The sequence below is a fragment of the Mytilus californianus genome, unplaced genomic scaffold (genome assembly GCF_021869535.1).
Source record: "Mytilus californianus isolate M0D057914Y unplaced genomic scaffold, xbMytCali1.0.p SCAF_7, whole genome shotgun sequence".
Taxonomy (NCBI): domain Eukaryota; kingdom Metazoa; phylum Mollusca; class Bivalvia; order Mytilida; family Mytilidae; genus Mytilus; species Mytilus californianus.
Genome location: NW_026262723.1, coordinates 28,169,542 through 28,176,921, shown reverse-complemented (window position 1 = coordinate 28,176,921; position 7,380 = coordinate 28,169,542). Strand labels below are relative to the sequence as shown.

Genomic DNA, 7,380 nt, shown 5'->3' with positions numbered 1-7,380 from the left:
ATCAGATATTTGATGTTACTTGTATTACTACGTTGTCATAACTCCATCTGGAATATCCCACCTAAAAAATCCATGTTTAGTAAGTTTTCATCTTCATTCAATATCGCGTTACGCCCTTTAGATTAATGTCCATGGATGAAAAAGAAGAGAGGCGACAGATACCAAAAGGACATTCAAACTCATAAGTTGAAAATTAATGATAACACCATTGCAAAATGAGAAAAAGACAAACAAATCATCACTAGTACACAAAACACTACATAGCAAACTAAAAGCTGAGCAACACAAACCCCACCAAACATCGGGGTAGATATCAAGTGCTCTTGAATGGTATGAAAATCCTGCTTCAAATGTGGCACCATCGTGTTGCTCATTTTAGTACAATCCCGGTGATAAGTCACATTCGGTAGGTCACATTCGGGGATAGGAGGACAGGATTGTGGTTACGACGATTGGAACATATTCTTCGTCATTGGTGAAACAGATATTCCATAACGGTCAGCGAACTCGTGATGCAGTCCGTTAAATGTTTGAAGGGATGATTTCATCTTCACCACTTGAAAATCTTGGTTTAATAGCTTTCTTGTTAGAAGCAACATTCTATCAAGGAAATCATGATAGGAAACACAAGCCTTGGAATTTCGTATCAATTGGGAGATATATACTCCATATGCAGGCGCTACTGGAATGTTGTTGCATAGAAATGGAAAGTTCAAGATTGGGAAGCTGAAATCATCTCTTTGGTCGTAAAGTTTTGTTCTCAACCGACTATCATTGTCAATTTCTAGATGTAAGTCGATATATGAGGCAGACTTAATTGTATCAGTTTTATCCTTTATTTCAAAATCGAACACTTTTTAAAAAGTGCCGGTGAAAATATCCAAAGGACAAAACGTTTGGATGAATGAAGATGAACAATGGAAAATAACTCTCCGTTTCTGAAAAAATAATGGAGCCTTTGAACAAAAGATTTACGTCACAGGTGTATTTTAAGTAATGTTTTGTGTTTTTTGTTTTCACTGTTTTCAGAAAATTTGGTTTTGATGGAAGATCCTGGATAATTAAGGAATAACAATACTGTAGTTGGTGAGTTGCCGCGGTCAATTGGCGATGATTTGGCGGTCACAAATGCATTTTTACTTCCGACGAGCAGCGGAGACATTAAAACGGCTTTTTGCGACAGTCAAATCCCAATTGACGGCGGCAACTCTTCAACTACACTACTGTTATTTCTATTCGAATGCATCATAAAAAGAAATAGTACATTAGAGCCTGTAAAAATGTGAAAATTTAGATACTATAAAATGCCGCGGAGCTTCATGAATGATTTTTGTGCATTGACATCATAGCACAATATAACGTCATATATTTGAGTACGAAAACGCTCATACTGAAGGTTAATTCGTTACTTGCACGATTCAAAATTTAATAAAATAACATTGAATCGACGTTTTTGATGTTGTTTATGTTTATTTTATTGATCATATTGTATTAAACGAATATTTGTGGAATGTAGCAATTCCAAAAGGGGCATATAAATTGTGGATTTGATGATAAAGTTTAGACAATATAGAAAAAGACATAAGTATACAGATTTCATTAGAATCTGTGTTATCTTTATTCACTACTTGTCTAGACAAAGATTATTTACAGCTTCTTTATTGTCGAAGACCATCTGTTAACCTCTACATGTCTTTTGATTTCTTGTGTTGTTCGTTTGCTATCACGTTGATATTTAGCTTACATCTCCTTTCCCACACAAAATGCAGGTCAGCTTGCTCGCATGTCATGGTCAGCATTAAAAACTACATGATGACAAAACATCCCCAGCATCATATAAAGACTTTGTGATGACATTTAAAAGATACATACATTAAAACTTCTTTCTAAGGGATCATATCAAGTGTATATGGTTTGCTGACCTAATAATGTAGTGTGCGTATTGGACAAGTCAAAAAGTCCTTGTTATGCCAAAGTAAACACAAAAATCAGGTATATGAAAAATTAAATTCAAAAGAACTTACTCTTGTGGAGAGTTGTCTCATTGGCAATCATATCACATCTTATTTTTATATTAATGTAAGTAAAATCTGTGAAAATTTGAAAATCATTTTAAATTAATGAAAGTACCTTCCTCATGATCTATCTTTTCCTTTCCTGGTTTTAACCTACCATTTTCTTCGAAAATGCCTGTATCAAGTAAGGAATATGGCAGTTGTTTTTCAATTGTTCTGTGATTGATATCGTTTGATTTTGTCAGTTTTTATGGACTTCCCATTTTTGAAGTTGCCTTAGAGTTTGGTAGTTTTGTTATACTTTTTGTCCTATTTGATCTTATAGGCAGTACTATTGGTAACAGTTATGTCAAAACCAGTATAACTCTTCTGATAGACTGTAAGTCCGCAAGGGTATCATTATCTCAGTATTCAATACTTGAATATTAAAAATTCGGAGATTTTGTATTGAAATTTGCTTTAATTTAATGTTGGAAGTTTTTTTGAAATTAAGCAATGAACCTCCCTCACAGATTTGTACATAGCTCGGATTCCTTGTAGGGATTTGATTTTTTTTTATTCTTTGCGGTCTTATTAGCTCTTCAACCTTAGAGTCAGTCTCTAGATTTTCAAATAGTTTGTCTCGACCGTCACTGAGGAGATATTATTTGTCGAAATACGCATATGGTCCAGTAAAAGTTGTATCGTTATTGTTTTTCACCAAAAATATGTCACGCTGTTGAGGAGCATTTCACAAAAGAAAAGACGGACGGACGGATACTTCCAATCCCTATACACTTCCTGTTTTTGAAAATGGGGGTTATGACGAATTGATTTTTGTCGAGCCTGCGACTTTTGTCGCAGAAAGCTCGACATAGGGATAGCGATCCGGCGGCGGCGGCGGCGGCGGCTACGGCGGCGGCGGCGGCGGCGTTAGCTAACTTCTTAAAAGCTTTATATTTTAGAAGGTGGAAGGTCTGGATGCTTCATACTTTGTATATGGATGCCTCATGTTACGAAGTTTCCGTCAGTCACATGTCCAATGTCCTTGACCTCATTTTCATGGTTCAGTGACTACTTGAAAAAAAAGTTAAGATTTTTTGTAATGTTAGATTCTCTCTTATTATAAGTAATAAGATAACTATATTTGGTATGTGCGTACCTTGCAAGGTCCCCATGCCCGTCAGACAGTTTTCACTTGACCTCGACCTCATTTCATGGATCAGTGAACAAGGTTAAGTTTTGGTGGTCAAGTCCATATCTCAGATACTATAAGCAATAGGTCTAGTATATTCGGTGTATGGAAGGACTGTAAGGTGTACATGTCCAACTGGCAGGTGTCATCTGACCTTGACCTCATTTTCATGGTTCAGTGGTTATAGTTAAGTTTTTGTGTTTTGGTCTGTTTTTCTTATACTGTATGCCATAGGTCTACTATATTTGGTGTATGGAATGATTGTAAGGTCTACATGTCTAGCGGGCAGGTGTCATTTGACCTTGACCTCATTTTCATGGTTCAGTGGTCAAAGTTAAGTTTTCGAGTTTTGGTCTTTTTTTCTAATACTATGTGCAATAGTTCAACTATATTTGGTATGTGCGTACCTTGCAAGGTCCTCATGCCCGTCAGACAGTTTTCACTTGACCTCGACCTCATTTCATGGATCAGTGAACAAGGTTAAGTTTTGGTGGTCAAGTCCATATCTCAGATACTATAAGCAATAGGTCTAGTATATTCGGTGTATGGAAGGACTGTAAGGTGTACATGTCCAACTGGCAGGTGTCATCTGACCTTGGCCTCATTTTCATGGTTCAGTGGTTATAGTTAAGTTTTTGTGTTTTGGTCTGTATTTCTTATACTGTATGCCATAGTTCTACTATATTTGGTGTATGGAATGATTGTAAGGTGTACATGTCTAGCGGGCAGGTGTCATCTGACCTTGACCTCATTTTCATGGTTCAGTGGTCAAAGTTAAGTTTTTTGAGTTTTGGTCTTTTTTCTAATACTATATGCAATAGTTCAACTATATTTGGTGTATGGAAATATTTTATGATCTATTTGGCAGTCACACAGGTTTTATTTAACCTTGACCTCATTTTCAAGGTTCATTGCTCAGTGTTAAGTTTTTGTGTTTTGGTCTGTTTTTCTTAAACTATAAGCAATAGGTCAACTATATTTGTTGTATGGAAGAATTGTTAGCTGTACATGCCTGCCTAGCATGGTTCATCTGACCTTGACCTCATTTTCATGGTTCATTGGTCAATGTTAAGGTTACTTGGTTTATGTTAAGTTTATGTGACAGTTGTAATAAAGCTTTATATTTAGGACTATCAACATAATATCAATGATTAGTAAAGAAGGCGAGACATTTCAGCGTGTGCACTCTTGTTTTCTATAAGAGACAACTTCTTAAAGTCTGCATACAGTTACATCCTGTAGATTTAAGAGACAGAAGCATCATCTATTATCACATGTATCAAGTTAAGTTTATATAACATAATTTATGGTGAGTGACTATTTGTTATAGGCAACAGTGAAAACTAACTATTAATTTAGTTATCTTTTTTATTAGATGAACTCATCATATATACCACGATTAAAAGTGTGTACGCCAGACGCGCGTTTCGAACGAATCATCAGTGACGCTCGAATAAAAAAAGTTAAAAAGGCCAGATAAAGCACAAATTTAAAGAGCATGGAGGACCAAAAATTCCGAAATGTTTTTCCAAATACAGCCAAGGTTATCTATTCCTGGGGTAGACAATCCTTAATATTTCGAAAAATTCTAAGTTTTATTAACAGTTAATTTATTTTTTTGACCATATATCAATGATAATTGATGTCAAAACAGAAGTGCTGACTACTGGGCTGATGGTACCCTCGGGGAAAAGATAATGAAAAATAATTAAATCAAACATGGCAGAAATGTCTCAACAAGATGATATCAAATTATTGAGATTTTAATTTTGACTTGTCAATACAATTGACAGCTTTTAGTTATTTATTAGTTTCCCAGTTATAAATGATCTTTCTATGGTCCTCAATAATTCAGGGATCACCATGTCCTATTTAAGCGTGACGGTGCGCAACGTTAAAAATTCCAAAAGCCACGATTATTTTATTGTCCGCCACACTTGAAAATTCAATAGATTGAAGTTAGATTTCAGATATCCCTAATCCAATTAACATGCCAGTGGCAATTATGAAATATAATTATTGTTAATTGGTGTGAACATTTCCTTAAGGGATTTACACTGACAGTTGATTACATTATTTATATGGTCTCGAGTGGTTGAACAAGGTAACAACTAATGAACGATCATGACCCAGTTTCTTCAATTTGAAAAGTGAATTGTTTGCAAACTACTGTTATTCTATAAATGCAAATGTTTGACTGTACCTTAACTAAAATGTTTATATCCTATCTAAATTAATAAAAGCAGTAATCCAGAAAACAAATGAATTCCCTGCCCACATGTTCCTTTTGTTGACAACGATGTCACGTGTGCTGATTTGGCGGGAAAATAATGGGAACACATAAATAACAGACAACATGTTAGATCAACAGCTGGGATAGGAGTATCATTATCTTAAAACTCATTTAAAGTATGAGAAGAGTAAAACTGGATATATATAATTTATACATCCTTGGCTTCTAAATATTCGGCTTTGAGCGTTCCTGATGAAGGTAAATCCAGATAAGCGCTTCGGACGCATTAAATTTACAACGTGTTGTTTTCATTTTTTACATAATTGTATTGGAAAAGAGGGGAGTTAATTTGATAACATTATACACAACAAATATGCTAGATAGACTAAATTTGGTTGAAATTACTTTGAAATTCTGTGACTAAATATGTTTTTTTTTATTATTATTAATTTCTTTATCTTTTTTACCATGTGGTTTTCCATAAGACAATTTAAATCAAATCTAAAATTGTTAGAAAGCTCTTTAAAACAATAAAATGATATCATGAATACTTTATCACATGAAAAGCAATATTATATGTGGATCCCTCACTTTAATATCCCTGCAATCTGGGAAGCCACACTAGGTGTTTACTTCTCCCTGTTTAATAGGTTCCTACAAGTGTGGTGTCCACTAATAGGACTAACTACAAAATATATGTGAGACCCCCATCCTCCTACCCCTTTTCCAAATTAGCTATATATGACAAAAACTTGTAAGGCATATAATTAACAATTTATGCGCAAGGAACAATTTGACAACGCAACACACAATCTCTGACTTGATGAACTTTCTCCCCCACCCTTGATTTTCATTCTGTGGTGAACCATAGAATGAAAATCATTCATCAGTGACACGCAGATAGGAAATAGACGGTTATGACAAACCGACGTCGCAAAAAATGTTTGCGGCCTTCAGTCGATTTTTTTATTTGTGTTTCCGTACATCAAGGGACACATTTTTCATTCATATTTAAGACAACAAAAAAATGAACCACATTCAATAGTATAGGTTCTGCAGTATGTCAACTAGTATATGAGCACAAATTTCGACTGCAACTGGAAAAGGAGAGCATGTTAGACAAGGAAACCAGATTTGTTTCAAGGTTTCTGTAAAGCGTAGTGAGCATTGAACTATCTATACTGGTTGATAGGGTCTGGCATAACACCCGACCCTTCAAAAGCCGACAAAAGCTTTTCTGTCGTACGTGGGAAATTTGGGTTGCATTTTTTCTATATCCTAATCATTTCATTATGAAAGATACAAATAAGATGACATAGATATTCATGAACATGAAAAATTACATTTTGACAGTCTTATAAAATTATTATTTGATTGTATTTGTCAAATATGATTTTTCTTACATTTACATAGAATTCAATTTGTGTTGTATTTATGACTAGAATCATGATTTCCATCTTACAATTTTTTTAAATATTAATTAAAATTGTATGCTCGATATTCAAAGCAAAACAATGACTGATCAAAACAAAATAACTGACAGAATCCTGGCCAGCCATAAATTGCTTTTCTACAGATTCGGTTTTGTTACTTTATAAGTTTGTGAGATGCATGGATGGATATAATATAACTGGTTGAACTATGAAGCCTGGTTCATATAAATCAAGGAACATGTCGGTGTTAGGGTATATAACAGTTGGTTCCCATGCGAATGCCAAGTGTATGTTGCAAACCACATCTGTTAAACTTTAAAACAAAAATCAAGCTTGAAAAAGACTCTTGAATACAGACACACCTGTGCAGTTGGAAAAGTTTAAACATAAATTAAAATAAAAGTTAACCGTATTTTGTGTTTAAGAAAGATTAAAAATTCTTTTTGGATTTTGATGGGTAATTCTTTTTGTTTTCTACAAAAGGTGTAAAAAAAAACTAAGTTGTGTAATATCTTTGAGATGCCT

The 7,380-nt window shown here is 34.4% G+C and overlaps 1 long non-coding RNA gene across 1 annotated transcript; it reads left to right on the top strand.

Annotated features, from left to right (window-relative positions):
* The first annotated feature begins 2,827 nt into the window (after positions 1–2,827).
* LOC127709683 (uncharacterized) lies at positions 2,828–4,383 on the top strand. The gene is made up of 2 exons (XR_007985707.1): positions 2,828–3,164; positions 3,605–4,383. It is a non-coding gene; the product is annotated as an uncharacterized LOC127709683 (long non-coding RNA).
* Positions 4,384–7,380: the final 2,997 nt, after the last annotated feature.